At 45.6% G+C, this 16,414-nt stretch overlaps 1 protein-coding gene across 3 annotated transcripts in view; it reads left to right on the forward strand.

Annotated features, from left to right (window-relative positions):
* Positions 1 to 16,414, forward strand: part of ALPL (alkaline phosphatase, biomineralization associated) — a 98,110-nt gene that overhangs the window by 52,045 nt on the left and 29,651 nt on the right. The window contains exon 1 of one of the 3 annotated variants that reach the window (XM_042951677.1): positions 15,088 to 15,153. The exons of the other annotated variants lie outside the window; for them this stretch is intronic. The gene's annotated coding sequence lies outside the window, so the exon portion shown is untranslated. Of the gene's footprint in view, positions 1 to 15,087; positions 15,154 to 16,414 lie in introns of those variants that run through there. 3 annotated transcript variants of the gene reach the window in all.

The raw sequence follows: 16,414 nt of genomic DNA on the forward strand, positions 1-16,414 counted from the left end.
TAGCTACTGGAATCCCTGTTTTTAAAGGTGGAGAATAGAAGCACAAAAGAGGACTGAAGGTCATGTAGCTAGCTCATCAGTGGTTAAGCCAGAATTTGAACCTGGGCAGCCTGGCTCCAGAATATCAGTCCGTGATCATTTAAAACTAGATAAATCTATGTAGGCCAGATGTGTAAACTCCTCTTGAACCTCATGGTTCTTCTGGAGCCAGACTCGGGGAGGAGGTGCAAGGCAGGAACAGACTACAGGACACTTCCTGGCCCCCTGAGCTTGAGGAGTGCAGAGTTTATCTGTCCCTTGCGTGATTCCTGGGGGAAGGGAGAAATGGGGGCTGGGGTGGGGGGTGGGCACAGTAGGGCAGTCCTTGTGTCTCCAGGACCAGGGTCAGGGGGAGGCCAGGGCAACCAGCCTGGCTGAAGCCACTGTTAACTCAGAGACCTCAGCGGGATATTGGCCCCAGCCTCAGTCCAGGGCTCTGGCCTCAGGCCTGACTCCTGGGTTTCTATCCCAGCCTTCCAATGTCTTCCTGGGGTGGGGAATCTCAGAGCGCTGGCTTATGTGAGGACTTTGCTCTGAAATTTCCTCCTTCAACACCAATCCCTGGGCTGGCCTGCCTGTCCCACTTCCCCCTTTTGGAGGAAGTGGATCCTTTCCTCTTTTGGGTAGCTGTGTGATTTGAATAATTGAGTGTTTCCCAGCTGGCACCTGGCCGTGGAGGGCTCAGCTCTGCAACGCCTCTGGCTGGGGCTCTGAGGCAGGCCTGCCAACTTCCTCATCCAATCATGGTGGGCAGAATATAGGGAGAGTGCCTGTCTTGTTGGTTTGGCCAGGCCAGGCCCCAGATGATTCCTGGGAGAGGCAGTGCCGGCATCTGGCTGTGTCTCCTCATTTTCTGAAGTGGCAAGTGGCTCCTGGTGGGGGAAGAAAGGGGCTGCCCCTGCTTCAGTGGCCTTTCTCATCAGCTCACCTGGGTGTCAACTTCTTAGCACCTGTCTGGGTGGAGAAAGGAGGAAGCAGAGTCAGGAAGGGGGAAAGATAAATGCAGAGGACAATATTCATTCATTTGCTCACTCATTCGACAAACATTTTCTTAGCCCAACTGCCTGCTAGGCCCAGGGCTGGGTGCTAGAATTCATGGATGAATCTGGTCTAGTTTTTGCCTTCAGGAAGCATCCAGCGTGTGAGGAGATAGTCATGTAAGGAGTCCCTACAGAGACCCATGAAAGAGTGTAGGAGCCATGGGACTGGAGGAGGCCACCTAACCAAGCCTTGGGCAGAATGACCACAAGGGATTTCTGGACGAGGTGCAGGTGGTATTAGATTTTTTTTTTCCCCCCTCCAACAAATATTTACTGAGCATCATCTATAGGCAGGTGTGGTTCTAGGTGCTGGGATACAGCAATGAATGCCACCAAAGTCCAGCTGGAGCTCCATTGTACTGGAAGAGACAGACGATGAAGTATTTATGTTAATTTCAGACAGTGGTGAGCACTGTGAAGGGTATGAACAGGGTTGTGAAATAGTGAGGAACTGGAGAGGAGCGGAGGCCTCTTCACCCCACGTGGGCAGGGAAGGAAAGGACACAAGAGGTGGTCTTTGACCTGAAGAAGGAGGAATGAGCCAAACATCTTCCTGGGGGAAGAGTGTTCCAGGCTGATGATTGGCCAGGGTAAAAGCTCTGAGGGGAGAAAGCAGGGCAGAGAAGTTGTGTGTGGTGCAGGGTGGGGGCCAGGAGGTGCTGTCAGAGAGGCGGGCAGGACCCAGAGATGGCAGACATCTGACCAGCTGTGGAAGAATAAGCGGGGCCTGCCAGGAGAAATAAGGGGTTGGGTGACCTCCTGTTTGCTGGATGGCCCCTTGAGAAATGTGAGTAGGAATAGCCTTTGGGACTTGACATTCTGTCCCTCTCTAAGTACACATGGTGTGGGGCAGTTGAGGCCCAGAGAGGGAAAGTGACCCTCCTGAGGTCCACAAAGGGAGGTGGTGGGACTAGATCTAGGTCCCATAGTCATTAACCAGTTTTTCTCCAACGTGCCCACACAGCCCCTCTGCATTAAGGTGGACATTAATTTTGCCAAGAAAGTTCCATACATTGCCTAGTCTGACAGAAAGGTGAGGCTCCAAGAGGAACAGGGACCTGGTTAAGAGTCATTCAGACCCCGGTTCCATATAACTGGCCACGGCCAAGTGACTAAACCTCAGTTTACTCATAAAATGGGGACAGTAATGGTTTCTAGCTCATAGACTGCTGAGGACACAGTGAGAGAATAGGTGTCGAGCACTTTCTATGGTGTTTGGCACAATGCAAATATGGGGAGCACTTTTGTTTCCATTTTAAGTTATTGTATGGACCCTGGGGTCTTTTTCAATGGATTAATCATGATCCTCATCACTGGTCCACAATGGCTCTTTGTCTATTTTATTACTAAAAATAAATTAAAAACTCCTATGAACCGTCATCCACACTACCAGGACTAGGATAGTGACAGTAATTTACATCTTCCTCCAGGCCCCTCCAGCTCTCTGCCATCACTTGTCTTCATGTGGGGTCACCACTCTCCTGAATCTAGGGTTTCTCATTCCCGCTCCTCTTTTTTTTAAAGTAATCTCTATGCCCAATTTGGGATTGAACTCACCACCCTGAGATCAAGAGTCACATGCTGTACTGACAGAGCCAGCCAGATGCCCCAAACTTTGACTTTTTTGACTGTTATTTAAGATCACATATGTGAGTTTCATACACGAGTCATACATAAATATATATATTTAACTTCATAAAAGTATCATACTTTATGTAATCTCCTCAGACTTGTTTTCTCACTGAATCCTATAGCTGAAATTGACTCAATTGTTGCATGTAGTTATATATATTTCTTTACTTTTGTATATATGATATATACCAGATAACTATTTCACATTTATTTATTTGATTTCTTGTTGGTGGCATTGGGTTACTTTCAGGTGTTTTTCTAGTGTGGAAAAAGTACCTATGAATATTCACATACACATTTTACAATGCATGCATATAGGAATTTTCTCGTGATATATACCTAGCCATGGATTGTTGGGTCATAGGGTATGTGAAAATTTGTTCAGCATTACAAGACAAGAACAAAATGGGTTGGGTCTGTTTGTACCCCTTCCAGTAACATATAAGAACTGTTCTGTGTCTCTGTAACACATGGTGTTGTCTCACTTACAGTTTTTTCCGATCCAATAAGAATAACAATTTCTCTTTGTAGACTTGATTTGCAATTCCCTGATTACCAGCAAAGTTGAGTGTGTAGAGTATGTATGAGTCCTCTTCTGGTGACGTCTTTTGCCCATTTTTCTTTCTTGTCCTTTTTTTGTCCTTTTCTTACTGATTTGTCACAGTTCTTCATATTCCTGAGTCTAGTCATATTTTGGAAACAGAAATTCTAAAATTTAACAAAGGTCAATTTATCGATCTTTCTTTCTTTCTTTTTTTTAATGTTTATTTATTTTGGAGAGAGAAAGAGACAGAGTGTGAGCAGTAAAGGCGAAGAGAGAGGGAGACACAGAATCTGAAGCAGGCTCCAGGCTCTGAGCTGTCAGTACAGAGCCCAATGTGGGGCTTGAATTCATGAACCCTGAGATCATGACCTGAGCTGAAATCAGATGCTTAACCACTGAGCCACCCAGGTGCCCCTCCTTTTTTTTTTTTTAACAGACAATTTTATTTTATTTATTTTTAAGGTACAAATTAAGATTTTTTTTTTTTTTAAAGCAGCCTCCATGCCTAGCATGGAGCCCAATGCAGGGCTTGAACTCATAACCGTGAGATCAAGACCTGAGCTGAGCTGAGATTAAGAGTTGGACACTTATCTGAGCCATCCAGGAGCCCTGATGATAGTTTTCTTTTGTATTTTTAGATCTTCGTGCTTTTGAACTTTTTTCTTAAAAAGTTCAGACAACCTTATTACACTGCCAGTACAATCTTAAATAAAAATGGTGATACTAGGTATCTTTGCCTTGTTTTTTTATTTTAGAAAGAATATTCTAATATTCCCCTTTTAATATATATGTCTTGTAGATTTTTAAAAAATGTTTATTTATTTTAAGAGAGAGAGACAGATAGAAAGTGAGCAGGGGAAGGGGTAGAGAGAGGGAGACAGAGAATCCCAAACAGGCTCCGCACTGTCAGCACAGAGCCCTATGTGGGGCTCGAATTCACAAACCGTGAGATTATGACCTGAGCTGAAATCAAGAGTCTGATGCTCAACTGACTGAGCCACCTACAAGGAGCCCCTTGTAGATTTTTTGTAAACTGATTTTTTTCAGGTTAAGGAAGCTCTCTTCTATTCACAGCTTACTGAGAGCTTTTTGAAAATAATAATTAGTGTTGAATGGTATTAAATGCGTTCAAAAAGCATCTTGAGATGATTAGATGGTTTTTCTCCTGTAATCTGTTAATGAATTTAATTACATGTATAGATTTTCTAATAAACTATTCTTGCATCCTAGGAGAAACATAACATTCATTATGTATATATTGGTTATGGTCTGATAATCTCTTGCTTGGAATTATAAATAGACCTCTAATTTTCATTTTTATATTGTACTTTTTTGGCTTTGGTATTGCAATTATAATGTCCTCATAAAAGTAGATAGTAATGTTTTCTCTTTTGCTTTCTTCTGGAAAAAGTTTGGGTAAATTTGAGATGATTTGTTTCCTTAAGTCTGATAGAACTGATCTGTAAAATCACCTTGGCCTGTTCTCTTTGTGGAAAGATTTTTACTTTCCTGCTTCAGTTTTTATTTATTTATTTATTAAAAAATTTTTTTTAATGTTTACTTTTGAGAGAGAGACAGAGTGTGAGCAGGGGAGGAGCAGAGAGAGAGGGAGACACAGAATCTGAAGCAGGCTCCAGGCTCCGTGCTGTCAGCACAGAGCCCGATGTGGGGCTCAAACCCACAAACCGTAAGATCATGACCTGAGCCAAAGTTGGACACTCAACCAACTGAGCCACCCGGGTGCCCCTGTTTCAGTTTTTAAATTTAGGTTTTTTATTTCTTCTTGAGTCAGTTTTGGTAAGTTATATCTTTAGGAATGTATGTATTTAATCTACATTTTCAAATTTACTGGCATCAGGTTGCTTATAGCATTTTAAAAAATCATATCCCCTTTTCTATAAGTGTCTTATCTCTTTTATTGTATTTAAAAAATTTTTTTCTTAATCTTTATTTTTGAGAGGGAGAGAGAGAGACAGAGCATGAGTCGGGGAGGGGCAGAGAGAGAGGGAGACACAGAATCCGAAACAGGCTCCAGGCTCTGAGCTGTCAGCACAAAGCCCGACGCGGGGCTGGAACTCACAAATTGCGAGATCATGACCTGAGCCGAAGTCAGACACTTAACTGACTGAGCCACCCAGGTGCCCCTCTTTTATTGTATTTTTAAAATTAATCTTGCCTCAAGTTTATGGACTTTTTAAAGGACATACTTGTGGCTTTGATCTTTTCAATTGAATCTTTGTTTTTTGTTTTGTTGATTTCTGTTCTTTATAATCTCCTTTTATTTTCTTTGGGTTGCTGTGTTTTCTAACTTCCTAAGTTGGACACTTAACTCGTTAATTTTTACCCTTTCTTTGCTGCATTCTATAATTTTTGGTGTATAAATGTTTCTGTGATCATTCAATCCTAAGTAATTTTAAATTTCTACTATGACTTTTCTTTGATCCAGTTTATTTAGAGATGTTTTTAATCTGAGTGTATGGGGAACTGTTTGTCCTTTTAAAAATATGACTTCTAAAAAACAAAAAACAAAAAACATGACTTCTAAATTGTACCATTGTCAGAGAATGTGGGCTATGTAAAAACCTGTCATTTAAAATGAGAGGCTTGCTTTATGGCCTGGTATGTGATCAATTTTTAAAATGTTTGAGTGTTTCTGAAAAGAATCTGTTTATGTACTTTTATTTCTGCCTGCCTGCATTTTTATTTCAATTTATCTTGCCTTTTCTTTTTTAATGTTTTATTACTTTAAAAAAATTGTCAGCTGTAGTTTTTCCCTACAAAGACCAGATTAACATTTTCTCATCTCTCTCCATCTCCCTCTTAAGCCCTCATATTCTTCACTGACTTGTCCTTCAGCCCCTGTGACATCACATTAAAATTTTTTTTAAAAAATAAACTTTATTTGTTATTTGCTCAGCCTTCAGATATCTTTAGTTTTATCTGTTCACTTTATTTCTATTAAGTGGTTACTTCCAAAAAAATTGGGGGGTGGGATGTCTTTTTGGACAAACCTGAGCCATGTAGTGTGATTTTCATTAGCCTTTAGTATTTGAATGACAGTTTAGCTGGATATGAAATTCTTGATTCAAATTCTTTTCCTTTGGTACTTTAGTCAATTTAATTTGATTATTCCTTTGTAAGTAATCAAAATTTATGTATTTTGAGAGAGAGAGAGAGAGAGCAAATGGGAGGAGCAGAGAGAGAGAGAGAGAGAGAGAGAGAGAGAGAATCCCAAGCAGACTCCATACTGTCAGTGTGGAGCCCAATACAGGGCTCAAACCCAAACCATGAGATCATAACCTGAGCTGAAGTCAGATGCTTACCTGACTGAGACACCCAGGTACCCCTTCACTATAATATTTCTAAGAGTTCATTTTTCCTTCTCTGTCCTATTTGGTATATTTGAGGCCCTTTCAAAGGGAGATCTTTCATCTTTCTTTAGTTCCAAGGTTATCTTCATTATTTCTTGAAATATCTCCTCCCTTGACTTATTTTCCTTTCCTGGGACTCCTGTTATCTAGATGTTGGCACTTAGATATCCATCTCTCTTTTTGTTGATGCATAATTTCATACAATAAAATGCATAGATGTTAAGTGCACAATTCAGTGTGTTTTAACAAATATACATTACCTTGTAATCATGATCTCAAACCAAGATTTAAAGAGAGCAACATTTCCATCTCTCCAGCAAGTTCCTTCATGCCCCTTTCCAGTCCATTTTGCCTCCAAAATGCAATCATTGTTCCGATTTGTTTCACTATAGATTAGATTGGTCTTCTCCGGAGTTTCATATAGATGGATTACGCAGCATGTACTCTTTTATGTTCTGCTTCTTTCACTTGGCATAGTGTTTCTGAGATGCATCTATGTTTGTTGTATCCTTTGTTCACTCTTCTTGGCTGAGCAGTTTTCTGTTTTATCACTATACCACCATTGTTTATTCATTTGTTAATGAACATGTAAACTGTTTCCAGTTTGAGGTTATTATAAATAAAGCTATGAACACTTATGTATAAATCTTCATGTAGGCATATTTTCATTTCTTTTGAGCAATTACTTTGGGGTAGAATTGCTGGATCATGTGGTAAATGTATGTTTACCTTTATATGGAACTGCCAAACTCTTTTCCAACTTCATTGTACTATACTATATTCTCATGAACAATATATGAGGCTTCCGGATTTTTCTACATTCTTGACAGTGTTTAATTTTACAAGGCATACTTTCATTTGGTTTCGGTTGTTCTGGTGGGTGTGAAATGGGTTTAATTTTCATTGATAGCAATGATGTGGAACACCTTTCCATGAACTATTGGTTATTGGTTACGTTTTCTTTTTGAAGTGGCTAAGTCTTTTGCCCATTGTGTGTGGGAGGGGAGGGGCTGCTAATCATTTTATTCTCAACTTTAGTATTTTTAAATTTACTGGATACGGTCTTGCAGTCGTGTGTACTATGCAAGTTCTTTTCCATTATGTGTCTCATGTATTCACATTTTTTTTAAGTTTATTTATTTATTTTGAGAGAGAGAGAGAGAGAGAGAGAGAGAGAGTGCCCAAGTGTGGGGAGGGGCAGAGAGAGAGAGAGAGAGAGAGAGAGAATCCCAATCTGGCTCCTTCCTGTGCTGTGATGTCATAGTGCAGAACCCCACACAGGGCTCAATCTCACAAACTGTGAGATCATGACCTGAGCCAAAGTCAAGACTTGTATGCTTAACTGACTGAGCCACCCAAGCGCCCCTATTCACTTTTTTAATGGTATCATTTTTTTTTTTACCTCTTTTGCTTTTTTTTTTTTTTTTTTAATTTTTTAAAGTTTATTTATTTTTGAGACAGAGAGAGACAGAGCATGAACGGGGGAGGGTCAGAGAGAGGGAGACACAGAATCTGAACTCATGACCTGAGCCGAAGTCGGCCGCTTAACCAACTGATCCACCCAGGCGCCCCCTTCTTTTGCTTTTTTAATTTTCTTAACGTTTATTCATTTTTTTTTTTTTTTTTTGATAGCAAAAGACAGAGTGTGAGTGGGGGAGGGTCAGAGAGAGAGGGAGACAGAATCCAAAGCAGGCTCCAGGCTCCGAGCTGTCAGCACAGGGCCTGATGCAGGGCTTGAACTCGTGGACCGTGAGATCATGATCTGAGCTGAAGTCGGATGCTTAACTGACTGAGCCACCCACGTTCCCTCCTTTTTTTTTTGTTTTTTTTGTTTTTTTAATGCTTATTTATTTTTGAGAGAGAGGGAGAGGGAGGGAGGGAGCGCTCATGCATGCGCCTGTGAGTGGGGGAGGGGCTGAGAGAGAGAGGGACAGAGGATCTGAAGCAGGCTCCACGCTGAAAGCAGCAAGCCTGCCCAACTGGAACCCACAAATCGTGAGTTCATGACCTGATCAAGTCAAGACTTGGACACTTAACCGACTGAGCCACCCAGGTGTCCCCTTAATAGTATCTTTTGATGGGCAGAAATTTTAACTATTGATGAAGTCCTATTTATCAGTTTTTTCTTTTTGAGGTGTCACCTTCCCCAAAGTCACAAAGATAGCCTCTTATGTTTGCTTCTAGAAGCTTTGTGGTTCTGGCTTTTATAATTAGGTTTATGATCCATTTCAAATTAATGGAGTAAGGTTGGGGGCGGTGTTTTAGCTTATTTATTTATTTATTTATTTATTTATTTATTTATTTATTTATAGTGCAAGTGGGGGGTGGGGGAGAGAAAGAAAGAAAGAAAGAAAAGCAAGGAGCCTGATGAGGGACTCAAACTCATGAACTGGGAGATCATGACCTGAGCTGAAGTCCAACACTTAACCGACCAAGCCACTCAGGTGCCCTGATGTTTAACTTTTTAACTGAAGTTTTACCATCTCTTTCATATTTTCTGTTTCCTAAAGTTTCCTGGCCTCTTCTTGGAAGTGTTCCTCTATCTGGTATCCCAGTTCCCCATTTCTACTCTACCTATTACGTTTGTTATTTCGACAGGCTTTTCATGCAGAATATTTTTACTTGGGTCCTCTAACACTTTACTGTTTTTTTATATTGTGAATATCTTCCCTTCTTTTCTGTGTTTCTAATGCTTATTTAATTTTTAAAATGTTTATTTATTTTCGAGAGAGAGACAGAGAGTGAGTGGGGTTGGGGAAGAGAGAGAGGGAGACACAGAATCTGAAGTAGGCTCCAGGCTCTGAGCTGTCAGCACACAGCCCTATGCAGGGCTCGAACTCACAAACTGTGAGATCATGACCTGAGCTGAAGTCGGACACTTAACTGACTGAGCCACCCAGGCACCCCTCTAATTCTTTTTTTTTTTTTTTTTAATTTTTTTTAATGTTTATTTATTTTTGAGACAGAGAGAGACAGAGCATGAACGGGGGAGGGTCAGAGAGAGGGAGACACAGAATCTGAAATAGGCTCCAGGCTCTGAGCTGTCAGCCCAGAGCCCGATGCGGGGCTCAAACTCACGGACCGCGAGGTCATGACCTGAGCCGAAGTCGGCCGCTTAACTGACTGAGCCACCCAGGCGCCCCTCTAATTCTTATTTAAAATTCTCAGTCCATCTGTTGAATACAGCTGATTCCAGTGGTATCTTTAATCAGTTTGTTTTGAAGCCATTGTGTTCCTTGGATTCCCTGTTCTTTAACCTGTGAGCTCATTTCTCGGGGGGCAGGGGAGGGGGGCTCAGCTATTCTGTCTGGTGCTGCGCACTGGGCTAAAAATCTAAGCCTGACCCTAGTCTCTGTCAGCACCAGTGAACCCAAGGAGATGACAGTCCTGGAGTGGAGACCCTCAGTCTGGCAGAGCCACTCCTCTCTCCCAGGTAACCAACTCCACAGGACTGGGCTTCACTTCCAGCACTCCAGAAAGAAGCCGCCAGGGGAGGGGGCTGTCTGGTTAGGTCAGAACCCACCAGCCATGAGGAAGGGAACAGGTGGTATAGCCCCTGCAGGCCTGTCAGTTCCCTCTTGATTCCTGCAATCCCACTTTGCCCGCTGTACCGCTGACTTTACTTCAGAAGACACTCATGCCACCTGCCTGGGCTGCCGACGTCCAAGTGAGAGCGCTGGCTTCGGTTGTTCTGGGGCACTGGGCTTGTTGGGGACGGGAGTGTATGTTGGGTAAGGCTTGATGCAAAGAGCCAAGAGCAGAACTCAAATCTGATTTTGTTTTCTATTTTAGTATTTTCTACCACCCTAAAGACTAGGCCCCGCTCCTTCTGCTGGCTGTAGCACCAAGCCCTTACATACACCAATTTAAACAGAGCCCAATGCAGGGCTTGAACTCGTGATCTGTGAGATCATGATCTGAGCTGAAGTCGGATGCTTAACCGACTGAGCCACCCAAGTGCCCCCAAAGTGGAAATATTTAATATGAAAAACTGGCCTCATTATCTGCCCTTGCCCCTTTGCATGCACCTCACAGCTCACTATTCTCAAAAAAAAAAAAACAAAAAAAAAAAGACATTCATGGCCCCCAGAACTTTGCATGGGCTATTTCCTCTGCTTTGACTGTCTTCCCTCCACTTCTGGAAAGATTCCGGTGCATACTTGAGACTCCTTCCCTGATGGCCCCTTATGGTCACTGTGATACTCGGTGATGGCATGGGAGTCTGGAGTTAGGAAACCTGGCTGCTTGTCCTGATTCTTCAATTCACTGGCTGTCAGTTTTGGGGACGGTCACACTACCTCTTTAGGTTCCTGCTTGGGAAAAAAAAAATGAGTGTCAGGGTAGATCATTCCTTTTTTTTTTTATTTTTAATTTTTTTTTGAGACAGGGAGAGGCAAAGCATGAGCAGGGAAGGGGCAGAAAGAGAGGAAGACACAGAATCTGAAGCAGATTCAGATGTGGGGCTCGAACTCATGAACTGCGAGATCGTGACCTGAGCTGAACGAAGTCTGCCGCTTAACTGACTGAGCCACCCAGGAGCCCCTAGGGTAGATCATTCCTAGACTCTCTTTCAGCTCTGACCAGCTGACGCGGTAGTGAAGAGTGAAGGTCCTGGAGTGGGGCTGCCTATGATCCCTTCCTGGGTTAGCGCTTAGTGACTGTACTTCAATGCCTCCTTTGCTAACCTAGCATCATGGTTAAAAGTTTCTACTTCAGAGTTGGACAGTTTGGGTTCCTAGTCCCAGCCCTACCACTGCTTGCTGTGTGATCATTGGCAAGTGACTTAACCTCTCTGTGCTTTTTTTTCCTCTTCTGTAAAATGGGGTTGATACTAAGGGTGCCTACCTCAAAGTGTGAGAGCACAATGAATGCAGCTATTGTTATGCTGTTGGTGGTGGTTCACCATTATGCAAATCTCTATTCGGTTCAACAAATTCTTTGTTTGTGCCCTGCTAAATGTTTTCTAAATACGCTTTCTATTGGATTTTATCTCTTAACAGATACTCTCCATTGCATCTTATCTTTACAACAACCTTGCAAGATGGGGATGACTAACCTTGTTTGACAGATAAGGAACCTGCAGCCCCAGAGGCAAAGTCACTTTCAAAGCTGCACCGACAGGACTTAACCCTTGTCTACCTTCTCCATGGCCAAGATCTTTCCACTATGCTCCATGTTCAGAAAGATTAGTTGGGGGTTTTGGGGATTACCGGATAAACCCAGATGGGAAAGCTCAGTGAGAAGCTCCCCCACCCCCCTACACATGTATTCCAGCTGTCTGCCTGCCCTTGGCCATTCACAAGCTGTCTTTTGTAGATTTCACGCAAATGTGGGTTTAGTGATGGGCCAGAAGTTAATTGAGGAGGCAGAACAAGGGTGGGTTGGACAATTAGGGGCTCCTATGACCTGGGATAGAGAGCCAGAGGGTCTCTGGGAAAGGGAGGGGGACTCTCGGAGGACAGGAAGTCAGCAAAGAGGCGGTCTGAGTTTCGACAAGCCCAGAGCTGAAGATGGAGGCAGATGTGGGCCTTGCCAAGACACAGCTCCAGAGGGTGGCACTGGGGTTGAACCCTGACCTCTTTGTGCTCCTGCGGGTCTGGGCATGTGGCTTCACCTCTGAGAGCCCCAGTTGCGTCATCTGCAAGAAGGCTGCTAGTGCCATTTGGTAGAGTTAGGGGAGAGGGCATAGGGGAGCCCAGTAACCCCCGGTTAGATTAGCATATGCAGGTGGACCTGAGATTTAATCCTGAAGCTTCCTGAAGTTTCCTTATCTACAGTTTGGGAGTCTCCTGCTCAGCTGTGTGGGATTATTGCAAAGCCACGGGGTGAGGGGTGAGGAGCGAGGAGTTCTGCGTGAGCCTTTCTCTGTCCTCTCTATTTAAAACTGCAAACTGCAAACACCATGTCCTCCTCCCCACCCCCCTCCTTTTCCTCCACCACGTGGTATCCTATTGACTTTATTTCTTCTTTGTTGTCTGCTCCTGCCGGCAGCCCAGCCAGGATTTGCGTTGTTTGGTTCTGCATGTAGAACAGCCCCCGGCTATAGCAGGTGCTCAGTAAATAGCGGTCAACTGATTGATTGTTGGTTCGATAACAAGTAGGGAAGGGCCTTCGTGTATAGGGATGAGTCAGTATCAGTTGGATCTTGGAAATGTAGAGTAGAGGTCGGGACAGCTTGCTTGAGGTGTCCAGGGCTGCCTGGGAAAGCATTTGGGGCTTCGGAGCCTAGATTTCAGGGTGGTTCCTGGTCCCTCTCTGGCTACAGCCGGTGGGAGGTGAGTCCCGTAGGATAGTAAAGGTGTTGGGCCTGAGTACTGGGGCTTCTTGAGGAGCCAAGAGCCTCAGGCAAACAGGGAAGCCATGATACTTGGCTTTCTCTTTAGCCTTTTTTTTTTTTAATTGAATTTTTAAATCTTTGTATGTGATTTTTTTGTTTTGTTTTGTTTAAAGTAATCTCTATACCCAACGTGGGGCTTGAACTCACAACCCTGAGATCAAGAGTTGCTGGGGTGCCTGGGTTGCTCAGTTGGTTGAGCATCCAACTTATGCTCAGGTCGTGGTCTCGAGGTTCGTGAGTTTGAGCCCCTCATCGGGCTTTGTGCTGGCAGCTCGGAGCCTGAACCCTGCTTTGGATTCTGTGTCTCCCTCTCTCTCTGCCCCTCCCTTGCTCATACACTCTCTCTCTCTCTCTCTCTCTCTCTCTCTCTCTGTCTCAAAAATAAATGAACATTAAAAAAATAAAAATAAAAGAGAGTTGCATGTTCTACCAACTGAGCCAGCCAGGTGCCCCACTTCTTTAACTTTTTAAACCACTCTGACTTCCCCTAAGCAGAACAGACTACCTCAAAGAAATGACAGCCCCCAATGCCAACCCTGCACCGAAAGGCCTAGGAGAAAAAGCACTGGGCTTGGAGCCAGGCAGATCCCACAGCATGGCCTGGCCTTGCCCCTCTTTAGCAGAAGGGTCTCGGGCAGGTCACTTCACCTCTCTGTGTTTCCTCTGTGAAATGGGTGTAGCAGGATCCCCCTGTACTCCGACCTCCTAGGGCTTTTGTGTAAAACCCAGTAAAAATGTGTATTATGACCAATCGTCACTAGACTGAAGGTCCCACAAGGAAGATCTTGCACCTGCAGCCCCTAACACAGGGGCACTTGGAACGTGGTGATCCAAGAGCTAACGTCCACTGACAACAACTTTTGGAAGGGGAGGGTCTCAGTCCTGCCTGTAGTAGGGTTGTTACGTCCTGTTCAAGGATCTCCCACGGTTCCGAGGGTTTATAGATTCCAAAAAGAAAACCTACCTTGTGTTCAGTTGGACTTTTATTTAGCCATGCATTTGAACTTTACTGACCCATCTTTAACTTGTTTGCAAGATTTTTCCTTTGGTAGGAACAGCTGGCTGAGTATGACACGATGCGGTTGCTTACATTATAAGGGGCTCAGAGAAACCGACTGAACTGGAGTTCTAAGGTCAGACTGTGTTCCAAGTAACAGTAAATCCAAGGCAAACAATAAGGGGTATTAATTGGCTCATGGAACCTGGATGTTCAGAAGCGAGCTTCAGGCATGGCTGCATCCAGGGACTCAAGCAATGTTACCCAAGACTCCAAATTCTCTGCGTCTAGTTCACCTTCTAAGGAGTTGCTTCATCTTCAGGCTCCACACAGCCCTCCTCCCCACTGCCTCACCCTTACAACACACCATCCAGGCGGAGAGAGTCTTCCACTTTAAGCCAGTCAGGACCCACCTGCAGCTGCTGGGGGTGAGATCAATCCCATCCAAACCACATGGCCAAAAGGGGGAGGGTTGCTGTCCAAGGAAACTGGGGCATTGTCAGGAAGGGGAAGTGGATTCTGGGTGGCCAGAGATTACAGCAAATATCCACGATCGTCATCAGAAGGAATGTGAAAAGCCAGAGGAACATCTGCAGAGCACTTTACAGTTTGCAAAGTTCCTCCCTTCCAAGAAGCTGATACTGGAGGCAGAATGGCATTTATTATCCCTGCTTCGCAAATGAGGAAACAGCTCTTGAGTATTTGGCCAGGACACTGACTTGTACCCCCCCTGGCCTGCCCCTGCCCGTCTCAGCCCCTCTGGGGAGTTATAAACCCAGAAAGGCTGACCTGGGAGGGAGGGGGCCCAGGGGGCGTGGGCCAGGGGCGGAGGCCTGACTTCAGGACCTGTGGTGGGGTGGCACTCACAGCCAACGCTGCAGGGCACACACAGACACGGGCAGAATGAGATCACGCAGCACACTGGTGCGGGGCTCCCCGTACCTAGCGGTGGCTGAGGCCTCCGCTGTGCCATCGGTGATGGAAGCTGCCCTGGCAGATGACCCGGATGGCGGTAGCAAGCTGGATGTGGAGCCAGCCAGGCCTGGCCCAGATCCCAGCTCTCCCACGCGGTTGCTGTGTGACCCTGCTCCTCCCGCCCATTTCCTGAGTCTCCGTTTTGTCTTCTGACCCAGGGCTGATAATTCCCACCTCCCAGGATCCTTGGAAGGCGGAACCCAAAGCTCCGGCACATAGTAGGTGCTCCATTAAGAGTCCTTCCCTTTCCGTCTCCGTAGCGTCCTGTTAATAGCTGTGTGACCTCGGCCAAGCAACTGAACTTCTCTGTACAGTGGGAGCAATGATCGCACACGCGAGAGTGCTGCTGTGAGGGTTAGGCGAGTCGGTGCATGCGAAGCACTTAGAACCGGGCCTGGCACGCTCACTGTACCTATTACTACCAGCTAACGTTTATTGTGTGTTTCATGGGCCGAGCCCTCGGTATTTATCTTCCGGTTTTTTGGTCGTGTTCTCATGCTTACAATCGCACAGTGACAGCGGCACTCACTGCGATGACCTCCCTTGCACGAGTGAGGAAACTGAGGCCCAGAAAGGTGAAGTGACGTGCCCAAGGTCGTGAAACCAGTAAGCAATGGGGACTCTGCCGAGCTGTGCACCCTTGGGTGGGACCCTCGCTTCTGCCCGCCCAGGTTTCCTGTTGGGGGGGGGGCGGTATCCCTGCCCTGATACCTCCTGGGGTCACCAGCAAATGCAATAGCAGCAGGAGCCGCCGCCTCCTGCTGCTGGAAGGTTCTCTGGGAATGTAAGGAACGCTGTTATCCAGCGCCAGCTGCAGAGTGCTATCTCTGGGAACATCCGTGTCCTCCCTGCTCTGACGCGAGCAGGGTGATTGCGACCCCCCCCCGCACATGCCACCCAGGGATGCTGCTTGTGTTGGCTGGCACCCAGCAGGCTACAAGTTCGCCGCCTATCTCCCCAATCCGGAGTTGTCACGGCCTCTCTCAGGGCGCACGTGGGGCCTGTGGAATGGCGGCTTCCTCTCCTAGGGGAAGGCCGCCAGGGTGCGTGGGCCTCGAGGGGGGGGGAGCAGAGAGAGCCATGGTGGTCCAGTGACCTGCCTGAGGACCAGCTGGAATAGGAGGCTTCGGCGGGGGAGGAGGAGGCGTGCGTCTAGGGTGTCACCATGTATGACCCCGGGTAGATCCCCTCACCCGACCCCTCTTCTGTAAGTGGCGCTGAGGAACCCTCCTCCAGGGGCTGGGGTGACATGGGATGTAGTGAGCGTGTCCAATAGCAGCTGCATGCGGTCCATTCGTCCACAGACGCACAGTGTCCATGGCATAGCCAGAACAAATGTGGTTCATTTCCAGGCTGCTTGGGAGTTTTTACCCTTGGCCCGGGAAGACAGAAACCTCCACAGGGAGCGTTGAATACTGGCGGTGTGACCTCGGGCAAAGGACTTAACCTCTCTGTGTTTCTGTTCTGTCACCTGTAAAA

This window comes from Panthera leo, chromosome C1 (assembly GCF_018350215.1).
Source record: "Panthera leo isolate Ple1 chromosome C1, P.leo_Ple1_pat1.1, whole genome shotgun sequence".
In the NCBI taxonomy this organism is placed as follows: domain Eukaryota; kingdom Metazoa; phylum Chordata; class Mammalia; order Carnivora; family Felidae; genus Panthera; species Panthera leo.